We start from the raw sequence: 16,927 nt of genomic DNA on the forward strand, positions 1-16,927 counted from the left end.
AGAGATGACTAGAGCCCAGACTAAAATAGCGGCATTAGGCACTGAAGACCAAGAGCTCTTTGGGAGACAGAATGAGCACAACTTGATTACAGATTGGTCGTGGAGGGTGAGAGAGTAAAGAACCACTGAGCAGTTAGATAGGTGGAGGTACCACTCACCCCATCAGGGACACTGAAGATGGGTGGGTTGGTAGGGGAAACGATTTATTTGGGGATATGCTGCCTTTCATGTGTTTCTGAGACACGCCAGATTGAAGGATATTGGATGCAGAGAACTGGGATCAGGAGGGGTCTGGCTGGAAATGCAGATCCGGAAGTCATGAGTGCCTGTGGATTCATTTGAAGCTGTGGGATCGAAACTCCAAGAAGAAAATATGAAGCGGGAAGCAAAACAGGACTGCAGGAGCAACACCTTGAAGACCACTGACCTCTAAGCTATGCACACAGGACTGGAGCCTTTGGGGGAGACCGACGAGACCCACTAGAGAGCTAGGGAAAAAAACCAGGTGGGACTGGTACTGTCACCTGCGCAGGACAGGAGAGAGTTCAGGAAAGGAGAAGGGGCCGCTCTGGCGGGTCCTGATGGGATGGTAAGGACTTGTGACATATCCCATGTGTTTCGTGACCATATGTCATTAGTGTCCTTGGGAGAACAGTTCCAGGGAAGCCTTCTGGCCGGGACTTAGGAAGCATATGGTGGAGGTATGAATGAGAGAGGAGGAGGTAGACTTCTTTTAAGAGGTGTGGCCAGGAGGGAGAAAGAGAACTACATAGCAGTCACCAAAACGGGAAATGAGCTTGAGGGGGAGGTGTTTTTTAAGATTGATTGGATTATGTCAAGATGCAAAGTTTGCCTTAACGTGGCTTTCACATTCCAAGGGAAATAGAAACATCACAGTGACTGTGAAGCCAAATGAATATATTTCCACACATTTTTCAGGAATGACATTTCTTGTGACTAGGAAAAACAAACATGCAAATAATTGGAGACTATTTAGCATGCGTCTGATTTTAATAAGGAATCATCAAATCAAGCTGTCTAGCCTTCGGCATCTGGCTAGATCACACAATCTATGTGGGTAACTGGATCCTTCAGTTTCTTTTAAGAAACAAGCTGAGCATGGACATGCAAAGAATGTTCTTACCTGCATCTCCATCATGACCTTCAAAGGGAACACCTAGGGGTTGGAAGGCAAAGTAGACTTGATGGCCCAGTTTAAAAAAAAAAAAAAAAAAATCTCTGATACAGACTAAAGACTCTGGAAATCGGCACCTTCCTGGGGCTAGGATGGTAAAGACGTCATTGTTTCCTCTCAAGGTGACCTTCGTCCATCACTCTTTCCTTACTGTGTCAAGGCTATAAAATCCTTAAGGACAGAGAAGACCCTGCCTTTTCCTCCTTGTCTCCTGGGATTGAGCAAACACCTGACACAGTGGGTGCCTAATAAGTTCATATGGAACTAAAAGCGAGGTGGCCAGCCAACTGTTTGAGCTCCTCTGTTTCCCAAGATCTGAAAGCGGAGAAGTGAGGGCATTTACTGAAGCACAGAACACAAGGTCCCCATGTTCGAGAGACTTTCCATCATTCATGATTGTTTTTCAGTTTGTCTGAATTGTATACAGGTCAGGTTCCAAGACATTGTGTGCTTAATTATGATTTAGTTATTTGGGCAGCAGTGTTTTTGGGGGGTTATCTCTTGCTATGTAACAAAACACCCCCCAACATAGTAGTGACTTAAAGCAACAACTTGATGTCCTTCTGTGACCTGATGATAGCCTGAGCTCAGCTGGGTGGTTCTTCAGTCTCTCTTGGGATCTCCTATGTCAGCAGACACAGGGATTGGGGTCATCAGGAGGCTCAGCGGGATGCGGCACAAGCTGGACCCCTCCTTTCTTCCTTGTATTCTCAGTGCCATTCCATGGGCTCTCTTCCTGTGGTCTCTCCAGCAGGAAAGCTCGGGGCCTCCAAGAATGCAATGATACAAGCTGCCAGGCCTTTTAAGACTCAGTCCAGAATTGGCCCAGTATCTCACTCATGGTTTTCTGTTGGTTAAAAGAAGTCGTGGGACCAGCCCAGACTCATTGTTGGGGCAGACTAAACAAGGGTGTGAATGCCAGGAGCATGGGTCATTGGGTGCCGTCTAGGGAAGCCAGCTACACCATTGTTCAAGGTGTAACAAGGCTGCAGCTGCTGCTCATTCTCTTCTTCCCAGGTGGAATGTGCTTCACCAATTCTACATGGAGAACAATGGCGGCAGTCGCTCTTGTGTCTCCCGTGCGTGCGAAATACGCTTGACCCTTTCCATGCCTTGAGAACCTCATTGCACAGCAGACCTCCATGCTATTGTTAACTTAATTTGGCAGGTGGAGAACCCAAGGTCTGGAGGGGCTGGATAATTTCTAGTTAGAAATGGGAGACCAGGGCACCTGGGTGGCTCAGTTGGTTAAGCGACTGCCTTCGGCTCAGGTCATGATCCTGGAGTCCCGGGATCGAGTCCCGCATCGCACTCCCTGCTCGGCAGGAAGCCTGCTTCTGCCTCTGACCCTCCCCCCTCTCATGTGCTCTCTCTCTCTCATTCTCTCTGTCTTAAATAAATAAATAAAATCTTTAAAAAAAAAAATGGCTCTATTACTATTTAAAAAAAAAAAGAAATGGGAGACCAGAAATTCGAACGTAGCCTGTAGTCTCGTCACCTATAAAGTGTTTCAGATCCGTGAGTGTGGGCACTCATGATTCAGATGCTTCCACACATGCAGTTCATCTACACTTCACAGTGATTCACTAGACCATTTTCCTTTTGTGACACATCCCTGCAAAGCCAACTTGTGAAGGAAGAGAACTCATCCATGAACACTGACCCTGGAAGTCACAGTCTGAATCTCTCTCGAATGCCCTTCAAGGCAGCAGCTAACAGCTTACTCCTCTTCGTTTGTGTCCCACACTATCTAGTTCAATGCCATGTCTGTGGCATGTGCTTCCCGTTTGTTGAATGGCGAAGAAAGAGTAAACTGATATTGGCTTCAGACAGATGCTGTTCAAAACCACTGAGTTTGTATTTTCAGCGGAACATGACGTTTCTCAGCGAGGGCTTCTAGGAACAAATTGTGTGTATGTTAGGCAAGCAGACGGTGATCACACGGGCCTCTGGAGTGGTTACTAGATTGACAGCCAGACGTTTGCAGCACTAATTCTGAAGGGACACCAGCCTTACAGTGCCGATCATGAGATGTGTGCTTGGCCCACCGACTTCGATGACAAGCGGGAGTTGAGTGGGGCAGGTGGTACAGGACCAGGGTTGGGACACAGACCGTGCAGCCCACCTGCCATGTGACCTCAGGCAAGTTTTTTGTGCTGTGTGCTCAGTTCCCTCCCTAAAATAGGAATAAAACTGGTACCTCATAAAGTTGTGAGGATTGAAGAAGAATTTAGGGACGCCTAGGTGGCTCAGTTGGTTAAGCATCTGCCTTGGGCTCAGGTCATGATCCCAGGGTCCTGGGATCGAGGCCCACATCGGGCTCCCTGCTCAGTGGGGAGTCTGCTTCTCCCTCTGCCTGCCGCTCCCCCTGCTTGTGCTCACACACACACTCTCTCTCTAACAAATAAATAAGGTAAAATCTTAAAAAAAAAAAAAAAGAATGTTGGAAAGCTCTTAAAACAGTACCTCATATGTAATGTTATATGTAATTTTTTATCTATCATGACTTTTTTTTTCCCCCCCTAGAAATGCATTAAAAAACAAGCATTGAAGACTAAGGAAACACTATTTCATAGTCTTTGGATAGGGTGTGTGTATAAAGTGACAATTCTGATCAGCTTCTCTAAGATTTAGGTCCTGGGCGTAGGAGCCTGCTTTCAGACACAGCGCAGAATTGCACAGAGCAGGAGCTTATCCCGTGTTTTCCTAGGTACCAACGAGTATTTCCTCCCCTCTATGAATTTACAATGAAGTGAACAAACACAATGGCCTCTGAGGAAATGCACCATCCTGTTTCTCCTCTGGCTACCTCATGGGCAAAAAAACATGTGTGATTTATAAAAAGGTGATCTTGGGCGGGGTGGAACAACGTGGGTGTAGTCTCCGTTGGAAAATCAGAGCTCTGGGGCCAGTCGGAATGCTGAAAAAATAGAGAAAGGGGTAAACAGGATGACCATATACTTTATTTTCCAAACCTGGCCATTTTTGACGATACCGTGGGAGGCCATCACTACCTAGACTGGGACAGTGAGCCTGACACAGGCGAAGCGGGGGGTGCGGTCACCCTGTACCACTCTGTACAAGACCGCCTAGCCATAAGCCACAGACTCGGAGGCCGGTTCTGTTCTACAAACAGAAAAGGAGTGCCAGTTAACTCGCGAGAGAAAATGGGACCGGGACTCCGAAGAACACGAAAAGGCACTCAATTGCCTGCCATTTCAGCTGAATGAATTCATGGTGGTTGAGTCCCATGGCATCTCTGACGAATTGCATGTCTCCGTTCCCAGCCCTCAACCTCTGTGTCTGCCTCCCCTCCCTCTCTTCACCTGCTGGATGTCTTGATCAGAAATTCTGTCCCACTTTCTTCCACCGGCAATTCATTCTGTCGTCTTCAACACGTCCCTCACTCTCTGAGGTTCTGGACCGCGCCAGTCACCTGCTGGCATGCCAGGCCAGCAGACCCTGTGCATGTCCCCACCTCCAGGCCCTCCTGTCCCTGGCCTTTGGGTGCCGCCCCCCCTGTGCAGCTCCGTCTTCTTTCTTTCCTCCTCTTCCCTAGCTCTAGTTCTCCTCTCATTCTTTCCCTCCTCTTTTCTTCTGGGAGCACTCATTATCCTCTCTGAAGCTCAGCTGTCTCCTGAGTTCATTAAGTTTCCAGACGTTTGCTGGCTGCATCCGGCAGCACTGGACTCCGAACTCCACAGACCATAAGCAGAATTCCATTGAATTCAGAAATTCAAATCTGTAAAGATCTCCACCCCGAGGCCAGCCCTCTGCAGGACCTTCCCACAATCCCCCAAATAAGTATGCACACACCAAATGCCTCCTTTCTGCCCTCACAGGCTTCCCCTCCAAAAGCACCCTGACACTCAGAAAGGAATCCTCATTCCCTCTGGGAACACCTTAGAATCACATCACAATTTTTTTTCTTTAACCAGTTCTGATTATAGACATGCCCTTTCCTTTCTCCACTACCATTTTAATATAGAAGTTCGCCTGGGTTTCCCCAGAGATCTTGGGCCTTTTCCCTTTGCTTCACTACAAACATCATCCTAATAACACTAGCACAACTAATAACAGTGGTAATCGCTGACTGTAATGAATGGACCATCAGTGGGCACTGAATGATAAATACCAAAGCAGGTGCAATGTAGTTCTTACTGCTTCTCCAGTCCTATGAGTCCGTTACTGCTAACATCTGTTTTGTAGATGAGGATAAGGAGGCTTAGGAAGGGTCAGTAACTTGCCCAGGATCACTCGGCTGGTTAATGGTGAAGCCCTAGAGGACTTGAATGCAAGCCTGTCTCACTTCAAAGTCTCCTGGGCTTTGCTCAGAAATATCACCGGCCCATGTGACTTGCAAGTCTAAAGAGTAAAAACGTTAAGATGTATGTATATCTAGGTTAGGTAGGTGTTAAACACACTTGAATTCAGAAAGCTGATCTCCGTAAGGAAACAAAATAATACTGGAAATAGGGCTTGATGATTTCCATGAGTAATGCTGGCATTCCTGAGGCAAAGAAAAATACCTACGTGATGTATGTTAACTTGTCTCTTTAAAAAAATGGGTTCTTTGTTGGTTGATTGATTTTGTTGTTGTTGGTTCCCTTGTTGAGTTGTAAAAGTTACAGGGAAGATGTTAGACAATTAGAATTTGGGGCTTGTTTGAAAATATCAAGTAACCTTAATAGGAAAAACAGACCCACACATGAATCAAATGGTTTTTGAAGGTCAGTTTTAAAGGTCTTCCTCCTCCTTTTTGTTAGCCCAAGGGAGAGTGGGATCAGGGGCATTGTGTGAATAGGAAATGTGTGAGATATTAATGAAATCACATGGATGAAAGAAAGCGTTGTGTACCACGCACCTGCCTGGAGGGGCAGTCTGACCTGGAGAAAGGAGGATGTGGGTGCTAACCCCAAATGTCCGGGGGGGCCTTCCCTCTAATCCCAGTGAGTTCTAATTAAGCAGCGTTGTGAGGGGTCTTTGTGGGAAGTCAGGGAGCAGTGCTCATGATGTTCAGACTCAGATACAATTTTGGCGTAGAAGACTGTTGTAATGTTTCGTCTATTTTTGTCCTCAAGCGAGTGTGAGTTTCTGAAGAGAGTAAATGTCTCCTCTATGGCATAACAGCCTCTGTGTGTCCGCTGAAAAGCTGCTCCATTCCACATTGCTGCGCTTAAAATTCCCTAGCTTCTTGGGAGCCGTGAGATGCTCTGAGATTGTAGGAAGCTGGTTGCTACCACTGCAAAGCGTTGTCAAAGAAGCCCATGAAAAGGGCTTTTAAATGCTTCTCGGCACACAGGAAGGGGTTGTTTAATGCAGTGGTTAGAGCACCATGCTAATTACATTTCCAGACGTTTCTGTGAAGATTGTATGAAGCAGCTGTGACCTGTAATACTCTACAACCTCATTTTGCAATACCATATCCCTATGTAGAAAAAAGTATATACAATTTATCCATCATAGCACAAAGCTATTTCATGCATGGACAACTGGAAAGATTCATTACCAGAAGATCTGCAATTACAATGAGGATAATTCTCACCAGCCTCATGAATGACTGAAACATCATTTGATAGATCTGGGTCAGGTAGATATTTACAGAGATTTTGGTAATCGTGTGCCTTCCCTCACGGCCACAGTCACATCGGTTTGTAGTGTTTCTGGAAGGACTGGTGGACTCTTGTGTGTTGAATTCTAATCATAGGTATATAACAAAATATCTCTAAACAAGTCACTTAACACATTCATCACAAACTGCATCCCTATATAAGGTAATTACTGTCAAAATTTTTTATTTAGACTCTAAATAGCAAACTCGAGAGAGATTTTTTAAATATAAATAATAGATCCCCTTCCAGTTTGGAAAGAGAAAATTCACCCTTCATCCTGACACCGTTTCAAATTATGATCATTTATGTATATTTGCTTGCATTCTTTCGTAATCATTTCACGTAGATGAAAGCAAAACATTCGTATCATTTATCTCCCTCTTAATTTTTTAACATAGTGGTGTGTTGTAGTAGAATTCTTGCTCCTAGTCAGCCAAGTCACCCGACTGTAACACATTCCCTTGGGTGCATGCGATTATAAATAACTGGCCCCTACCATCTGTGTATGTAGTGTTTCCATCTTACGTACTTTTTTCTTTAGGGTAGAGACGGATTCAGGGGCACACTGGGTGTGAATATTTTTTTTAGCCCTTGCTTTCCAGAAAGGTAGTGATGTGATGCGGGGAGTAATGACTTCACACTCTCGGGGTTGCAATAGAGAGACACGTGGGGTTAAGTTTTAAGTGCAGTCAGCGAGAAATCAAGCAGGTGGGGGGGGGCTCTTTCCTAGGATGTGCCAACATTGGACAGTCTGTTCAGAGTGGCCTCAGCAAAACCGTGACCATTGGCCTCCATTTGGACAGGTTTCTTCTGTTGTAGCTCATTTTCAACTCCTGGTGTGCATGTGGCAGCCCACATGTAGTCTAACACTTTCCCCGTCGGAATACCTGAACTGTAACAAGAACTTTAGTAAGAGCCAGCTAGAAGATAGCTGGATATCGTTACCAGTATGAACAAGCAAAAACCACAGAAGATACATTATTTACAAATGGTCTCTGATAACAGGATTGACAAGAACAAAATGAAATACTTGAGGAAATAGTTGAATGTTTCATGATAGCTCTTTAGTTAAGGTGAATTATATGAAAATTGGAATTTCTTCAATTAGTAAATCTTTTTTTTTTTTTTTAAGATTTTATTTATTAGAGAGCGAGAGAGAGAGCACGAGTGGGGAGGAGAGGGAGAAGCAGGCTACCCACTGAGCAGGGAGCCCAATGCAGAACTCAATCCCAGGACCCTGGGACCATGACCCAATTCGAAGGCAAACACCCAACTGACTGAGCCAGCCAGGCTCCCCAAAAGTAACCAAAAAAGTTTTTTTAAAGATTTTATTTTAGAGCGCATGTGTGTGAGTGGGGTGGGGGGAGGGGGCGGCGGCAGAGGGAGGGTGAGAGAATGTCCAGCAGACTCTGTGCTGAGCAGGGAGCCCAGCGCAGGGCCCCGATCCCACAACCCTGAGATCATGACCTGAGCTGAAATCAGGACTCAGAGGCTCAACCGACTGAGCCACCCACCAAAATTTTAAATGCATTTACTCTTGACCTCGCAATTCATCAACCTAACAAAGGTTGGGAAGGCAGGGAAAGATGCTGCAAAGTTACAGACTTGAGGAAGGGCATGCCCAGAAGGAGTTGTAACTTTCCAGTAATTTAACCTACATGTATGTGTGCAGAATTACAGTAAGATGGATGTGCAAGGTTGTTCTTTACAGATTGTTTATAATATTAGAAAACTGGAAACAAGACAAAGGACATCAGTCAGGGCTAGTTACATAAATCATGGTCTTTCTACACAATGGAGTACAAATAGAGCCATAAAAAACACCAGGTAGATTTATATCTCCAGATATTGAGAGAACTTTAAGATGTACAGCTTTATTCATGCCTGTTTATTTCTTGACTTTGACTTCCCCCTTATTTTTTTATTAAAGATTTTATTTATTTATTTGAGAGAGAGCATGAGCAGGGGGTAAGAGCAGAGGGAGAGGGACAAGCAGGCTCTCTGCTGAGCGGGGAGCCCAATGCGGGGCTCGATCCAAGGACCCTGAGATCATGACCCGAGCTGAAGGCATATGCTTAACTGACTGAGCCACCTAGGCGCCACCCCTTTATTTTTTGAAACAAAAATTGTATATATTTAAGGTATGCAACATGATGGTTTGATACATATGTAGTAAAATAATTACAGTCAATCCAATTAACATATCTGCCCACATAGTTACCATTTTATGTGTGTGATGAGAACACCTGAAATCTCTCTTAGCAAATTTCAAGTACTCAAAAACACAAAAGACAAAAAGTGTTATTAACTAAAGGACAGAACTGTATATACACCTGTTGGTTTCTGAGTTAAAAAAAATTTTTTTCGCAAAAATATGGAAGAAACATTTACGAGTGTAGTGGTTTTCAGGGAGTAGAAGCGGATAGCAGACAAAGGAGGGCTTGGCATTTCATCATATTCCTTTTTTTGTAGCTGAAGGGTTGCCATAGGTATGTGTTGTTTTATACAAAATAATCAGAAGGTACATTCTCACTGGATTATAGCCACACATGATGTTTGCCTATTTAATGCTAGTGTATCAACACATGTGTTATTTATGTGCCATTCACTCTTCCAGGCTCTTCACGTTTATTAACTCTCGTTAATCATCACAAACCCATATAATGCAGGAGCTATTTTATTCCCATTTTACAGATGGGGGAACAGAGGCACAGAGAGGGTAAGCAATTTGCCCCGAGGTCACACAGCTATAAAAAGGCAGAACCAAGATTTGAACTCTAGAAGCCTGGCACCCCAGCCCACTTGACCTTCGCTCGATATTTTGATATTTGCCCGCACCAAAACAGAAAGCTGTGCCTTAGAGTGAGGTGTTGGTAACAATCCATATACCATTACTTGTTACTGATTTGAAGTTCTTTTTGTCAGTCACTCAGTGGTTTTATTTAGTAACAGGCTGACATTGTTTCTGGCCTCTCCTCCAATAGGCACTTCTTTTTCAGATGCAGAAATTGTCCAGCCTTCATCTGTCCACAATGAGACCATTTACAAGAGATGGGAACTGGCTCTTAAAGCCGTTCTTTCTTCTTTTTTTATAAGCCTAGTTTTGCTTTCTGAACAGAAAATCGAGAATTCTCCTTTCCAGCCGTGCTGGGAGCCCAGTAGTGTCTGGCCAGGATCCATTCATATCTGTCTTCTACCCTCCCAAGCTGCAGGCTCCCAGCCTGGGCTGCCTGCCTGCCCCATAGCAGAGCACTTTGTAGCTCAAGGTCATATGCCAAGGGAGCTTTCTGCTCTCTGACTTCCCCACATCAAGCTTGGAAAACAAAATACCCTAAGTCAAGCTAGATCCGAGGCCAGGGTAATTATCTGAATACAGCTAAGAATTTCACTCTTTTCAGATTTATGTCATAGAAATAATAGTATTTGATCAGATAAACCTTCTTAGCAATGGAGTATTTGGCGAAAAAAAAACAAAACCCTAAAGGAGCATCTTTTCTCTGTCTGATGCTACTTAGGGGCTCACAGTGCCCTGTTCTTTAGCTCAGGTTTCTCTGGCAAATTCTTTTGTTCAACACATACTTACCCGGGATCTCCGAAATGGCAGGCTCAGAACAATGAGAGCTAAATAAGACAGAGTCTGCCCACACTGAACACACACTAATGGAAGAAACCGAACTGGCAGCCAGTAATTACACGGCTCAGAGATAAGAGACCGTGAGGTATACACAGGGTGCTCTGGAAGCACATAAGGAGTGATGCCTTGAATGTCTTAATTTAGTCTGGATTGAGAATTACCGCACGGAGAAATGACCACAGGTCTCCGCTGGTAAATAACTGGGGCCCTCACCTGCACATGCGTGCAGAGAATGGTGGGGCTCCTAGAAAGACCAGCATTGGCAGCTGTGTGGGGACATCACGGCAGCTTCAGCCCATTGGGGTGTTCACGCCTTCGAGCGGTTCCACGTTCAGGCTTCTCTAGCTTTGTGAGCATCGTGTTGTATTTACTAAATGTTAAGCACTGAGTTAGGCCCTTGGACACAGAGATGAGAAATACAGTCAGGGCATCTGGGTGGCTCAGTCAGTGAAGCGGCCGACTCTTGATTTCGGCTCAGGTCGTGATCCTCAGGGTCGTGAGATCGAGCCCCATGTCGGGCTCCATGCTGGGCATGGAGCCTCTTTGAGATTCTCTCTCTCCTCTTCCTCTGCCCCACCCCACCTCTCTTTCCCACTCTCTTTAAAAAAAAGGGGGGGGGAGAAAATGAAAGATACAGTTCCTCCCCCTGGAGACTTGAGTCTGGCCCAGCGGGGGCAGGAGCAGAGCTGAAGAGCAGAGAACACAAAGTATGGTTCTGAAGGGACTTTGGAATTCGCGTTCAAGGTCAGTAAAAGAGAAGAGGCAGGAAGGAATGCTGCAAAGCTATGGATTGAAGGAGAAGCATGTCCAAAAGAAATTACGAAAGAAACCTCAGTAGCCTAAGAGCAGATTCACGGAGATGTTCTGAGAGGTCGCGGAAGACTGCTCTGCCCTTCAGCTTCCACAGAAGTGTTTGTGAGAACAGTAGCAGATGAGAGTTATGGCAAGCCTCACATGCCAGGTACTCTTCTAAATGCAGTTCGTGCACTTCCTTGTTTAATTTTCCCTGTAGACACACGGGGTTTTGCATCTGTGGAAACTGCCAGCGCAGGAAGTTCGGTCCGGTGCATTGCCCTGCAGAGCCCCCAGTCTCAACCACAGCACCACATCTGTGGTCCTTCCAGCTGTGCAGGTTCGACAGACACGGTCAGGGGAGAGTCTCTTCCCCCCACAGAGCAAGTGGGACAAACAGAGGCACCAAGGTGGGAAATCAGAAGCGTGTTCTAGAAGTTCGGAGCATGGGTTAATAATAGGCAAGTGACGGGATATGAGGATTATTAGATTATGGAAAGTAGTAAAGAGTGCAGAGTTGGACTTTTCTTCCCTTGGAGACTTCTGAGCAAGGAGGTGACATAAACACAGCTGGCCTTTGGGTGACTCCCTGGCGGTTACAGATAGAACTGCCGGGAGCAGTAGAGATCCTGGCAGGGGGAGGCCAGTTAGAAGGCTCTTGTAACTGTCTAGGCAAGAGATAATTGGAGCCTGCAGGGGGTGTAGCTTCGGGAATGGAAAGGAGGAGACAGAGAGATGAGAGACATGGAGGAGGTAGAGGTGACAGGACACGGGAGATGAGATGTGGGGGTGAAGGAGAAACCAAAAATAACTCTGAGATGTTGAACCCGGGTGACTGATGACTGGTGGTGCTTTTTTAACAGGAGTGGGTAAGAGTTGAATGTAGGAGATGAGAAGAGAGAAGACATTTGTTTTTGACAGAGTCCTCATGGCCAGAGAGGATCCAGAAAGTCCCCATCACGTGATGAAAGAGAGGCCATCTGCTGGGAGTGCAGGGCGCCCAGGCTGGGTTCTGTCATGTCTTGAGAGGGAACAGTCTTAACCCCATGAGTCAATTGTGTTGGTTTTCTCAGGCTGCCATAACAAAGTACCACAAACTGAGAAGCTTGAATACAAGATGTATCCCCTGGGAGTCTCGGAGATCAAGATATAGGCAGGGTGGGTTCCTTCTGAGGGCTTAGGGAGAATCTGTTTCATGCCTCTCTCCTAGCTTCCAGTGGTTTGCTGATAACCTTTTTCACCCCTTGGCTGGTAGATCCACCACCCCGATCTCTGCCTCATCTTCACACGTGGCGTTCTTCCTGTATGTGTATATGTGTCCAAATTCCCCATCTTGATAAGGACTCCAGTCACATTGGGCTAGATGTCCATCCTGCCTCTAACATGACCTCATCGTAATCGGAGTAATTACATCTTTAATGGCCTATTTCCGAATTAAGTCACATTCAGAGATGCTGGGAGTTAGGACTTCAGCATGTGAATTTGAGGGGGGTGGATATAATTCAACCCATAACAGTGAATGAGATGAAGGCCTTCTTGCTCTCAAAAGATAACCAGGTTTTTCTTCTCCTTAGGGATCTTCTAGAGGTTTGTGAGCAAGCCATTATTGGCCTAAAAGATTTTTTCAGGTCTGTAAGGGTTGAGGCCTGTTGACAACTCATTAATGGACTTGCAAACATTCCTACTTAGCAAAAGAATGCCAGTACCCTCTCCCAAACACCACACTCCAGAGAAAGTAGTTGCTTAGCTGGGAGCACATGGACCAATTGCTAGAGAACTCTCCCCGTGGGAATACCTGCTTGAGAGAAAGAACAGGTGCAGACCAGAGCCTGAGCTGAGAGTCCCCAGGATATTCAGGTGCAGATCGAGTCCCACATTCAGTACCCAACAGGGAGTGATCGGTGCCCATTTTGTCCTGCTTTGGACATCAAGCTTTGTCAATAAAAGTAGTTAATAATTTGTAACTCTGAATTTTTTCTTCTTGGAAAATTAATTCTATGAGCTTGTTGAAAAGAAAAACAATCCTCTGAAAATCTTTGTTAAAAGTGTCTGATTTTTTTCACATTCACCCTCATCCTCATAGGCTCATGGGCTGTTAACACCCAAGCAGGATCAGAGAAAAACACATCTAGATCAAGATGGGTAGTCCTTCTCCAGGAAAAGGAAATGCCAGCTCAGAGAGACCTGAGCCTTCTTTGTCAGATGGCTATAGGTTTGGGCACCCCAGAGATGGAGAGGCGCCCATGAATGAATCACAAAGAGTTGTGCCCTGGGTGTTTATAATTCAGATCCAATGCTTCCCTAAATCGCTCTTTGGTGGCTTTCCATTTCTGTGTGGGTATATTTACATTTACACCCCATTTATATGATTTGCCAGAGCTTGAGGCTGATAGCTTAAACTTTTCCCTTCACTTCCAATTTTCATTGCCCTCCCAATCTCTGTAGCCCTGAAAATGAGCTTTTCTGAGCTCCTCATTAATTTTTCACTCCTCTCCCTGCGGGAGATGCACAGATACACAGCACTAGGACTGCAGGCCAAAGAATGCTTGGCAAGCAACTGCTGCACCCAGCAATAGATTTCAGAAACCTACCTCCAGGGATTTTGACAAGTGAAATGCCCAGGGCCTGCTCGGACTGTCATTATGGGGTTCCCATTAGACCTTGAGAAAGTCGCACTGCATCCCAATATCAGGGTGTGCCGTGATTTGCTCCTTCTGTTTTTAATTGGGTGTTAAATTAAGAATAGCAGTGCAATACACTAGCAAGGTAGTAACCAGCTGTGTGACCACAGGTAAGGGTGTTCACCTCTCTGAGCCTTACCTTCTCATCTTTAAAATGTGAGGCTTAGACCAGACCATCTCCAAGAGTCTGTTACATTGAATAGTCCTCTCGTTTTGACAGCAGACAGGCATTCTTTTCAACAAGTGTAAAGAAAAGCCATTTATCAGGTTTCCCTCCGTGTCACTGTTTCTGTGGCCAAGAGCAGGATCTGTGTGTTGGAAGGCTAAAAAATTCACTCGCACCCAGCTTTAGGTAAGAAACATGCCATGTAGAAAGATTCCCGTTGGAACAGTTCCATCGTCAGCTCTCAGTCATGACATTAGAGGCTGTCTCTTGGCCTTCGCTGCCTTCCTTCTCATGTGACCCCCTACAGCCATCACTCCTGATTAGAAGATGAAATGCATTTCTTTAGGGACCTTTAAAAAAGTTATTTCAAGTGCTGGAGTTTTGGGTTCCTTAGGACAAGCATGGGCCGGAGACCTCTGTAATGAGCCCAGAGTCTCAGTGAGCATGAACTTGCTCAGCTGGGAAAATTAACCCTATTGAAATTTTTACCCAGCTGTCTTAATTGGAACTGGGGGTGTCTGCAGGGTACACACAGATCAGGCTTTCAGGATGCTAAACTAAATCAGTGGTGCACATGATTTCCTCTGCAGAGTCCTCTAAAATGAGATACACTTTTGAATATATAGGTGGTCTTCCAAGAACTAATCATTCAAATGCTCAGTGAATAAAATAGGATAAAAGCTGGTGTTCGTCACCATGCACTACCTATATCTGATGTCTAGAAGCAATTATCTTGGGGATAAACTCTTTTGATCAGGAACCAGGACTGCTATCTGTGAAAGCTGAATTCCCTTATATTGTCCTTGAGGACAATAAACAATGTCCCAAAAAGGGAAATGTAAAAAACAAACCTGGTGGAAAAAAAAGAAAGAAGTGTTAGAGATTAAGTAGTACAATAATGTGAGAAATATCTCCACCTAAATTTTATGTCATCCTAGGTTAGAACTTTTTGTAAAAGAAAAAAGGTTTTAATGGCTTGCTTCCTTGACTAATAGAAAATGAGAAAAATTTTCAGGATGAGTTTAAAAATGAGAATATTTTAGAAAAAATACAGCAAGCATTTGGAGTACAGGCAATTTGTTGCATCAACAGGAACTCAGAAATGTGTTGAATAGCCAGTGGATTACCTCTTCATCTGAGCAGAGAGTAGTACAGAATGCAATATTTAAAACACCAGGTAAGAAAATCCTGAAAATATTACTCTTTTCATGTACCCAAAAGAGTGTCGGAAAATAAAACAAGGGGTTAGAGCAATAATTATTTTGAGTGAAGCTCTGAAAGTACTCAAGTCCTTGGCATAACCCCATTTTCTTTCCCAAATTGGATTCTGCCCCTAAACTGAGTCCCCAAGAGCTCTGTTTCTCATGCATAACATGAAGGGTGCAGAACGGATGGTCTCCGAGGCCTCTGCCAGCTCTAATATTCTTCTGTTTTAAATCAACACATATGGGAAAAACATGTCAAATTTTATTAAGTACGTTTTCAGCTGCATTCAGATGTAGTAACAGCTGAAATGATAGACACGATATTTACCCTTTCTGTTAGCAAAATCTCTCTCTTTGCATAACACCCTCGCCAAGCACTGCTCAGGTTATAACTATTTGAAAAGGCTGTATGATGTTATCTGAAAACTAATTTAAATAAGAAGCCGAAAAGAAATATGGTTTGCCCTTTTAAATGCTGTTGCAGTAGGGCTTCCCTTACTAGGAATTTAGGAATAGAAGAACAAATGGTGGCCTTTTTGTCATTGCTAGCTGTTCCCCTAGTTCGACTGACAATTCAGAGAATTGCAGGTAAGATCATTCTTGCAGTCCTTTTCTCATGAGCCAGAACAGGTGTTAATGCTTAAAGAGAAAGAATACTTATGAGCCAAGAAGGGACAGTCAGGTCTAGGCACAGACTTTGGGGAATAGCACTAACTTCCCTGTGTTGTGCATTCAACACTGTTCTTCCTCCTACCTCTGTTTATCCTAATGTTTGCATCCTTTTTCTTCTTCCCTTATGAGTCTGAGTCACTGATGGCTCTCAGAGGCATCACTTTGCTCAAAGTCATTACACTGGAGATGACTGGCCATGAAAATTATATCTTCAGAGCACTGAGGGGAAATACTACTAACCAACAATTTTGTGTTCTGGTGGGGGGGGAGGGGGGGAATGTTTTTAGCAATAAAAATCTAGAAGAGTTTACCATGAAGAGATGGTCCCGAAAAGAAATGGAAAAGAGTATCATTCAGGAGGAAGGAACTAGAACCCATAATAAAGGAGTACAGTGCAGAAAGCAATAATGAGCAAAGAAACCCACAAAGTTTTATAAATACTAATAAGTGCTGATTGTTTAAAAATAACATTATAAGCAGTTGGGGGGCTAACTAAATGAAGTCAGAACCAGTGTACTACATGACAGCATACAAACTAGGAGAGGATGATCTGAGTAAGTTGTTCTAAACTCACTGTATTATTCTGGAGGTGGTAATTAGGAATTCCTTTTGAACTTTGTAAGTCAAGTAGGCATATTAAATATTTACGGCTAACCTCTAAAAGAATAGAAGTAAAATGGATAACTAAACCAGTGAAGAGGGAAAAGGAAGAAGAAAAGAAATCTCATCATCCTAAAAGAAAATCATAAAGAAGGAAAGAAGAAAGGAAAATCACGATAACTAGCACAGAAAAAGAGTAGAAATAAATCCAAATACATCAGTGATTACAATAAACATAAATGCTCTATATATTGCCAGTTAAAAGATTGAGGTTGCTAAAAAAATACATAACAAAAATCCAGGTGTAAGCTACTTATGAGATATACCTAAAACATAAGGATATAGAGAAGTTCAAAAGGGCATAAAAAGA

The 16,927-nt window shown here is 44.2% G+C and overlaps 1 protein-coding gene and 1 long non-coding RNA gene across 9 annotated transcripts in view; both read left to right on the forward strand.

Annotated features, from left to right (window-relative positions):
* The window catches only part of PHACTR1 (phosphatase and actin regulator 1), a 308,221-nt gene that overhangs the window by 109,833 nt on the left and 181,461 nt on the right, over positions 1 to 16,927 (forward strand). The window lies entirely within an intron of this gene.
* On the forward strand, positions 10,316 to 15,028 carry LOC117997419. Its single transcript, XR_004675811.1, has 2 exons — positions 10,316 to 11,788; positions 11,876 to 15,028. It is a non-coding gene; the product is annotated as an uncharacterized LOC117997419 (long non-coding RNA).

This window comes from Mirounga leonina, unplaced genomic scaffold (genome assembly GCF_011800145.1).
Source record: "Mirounga leonina isolate KUSES-001 unplaced genomic scaffold, KU_Mleo_1.0 Mir_366, whole genome shotgun sequence".
NCBI lineage: Eukaryota > Metazoa > Chordata > Mammalia > Carnivora > Phocidae > Mirounga > Mirounga leonina.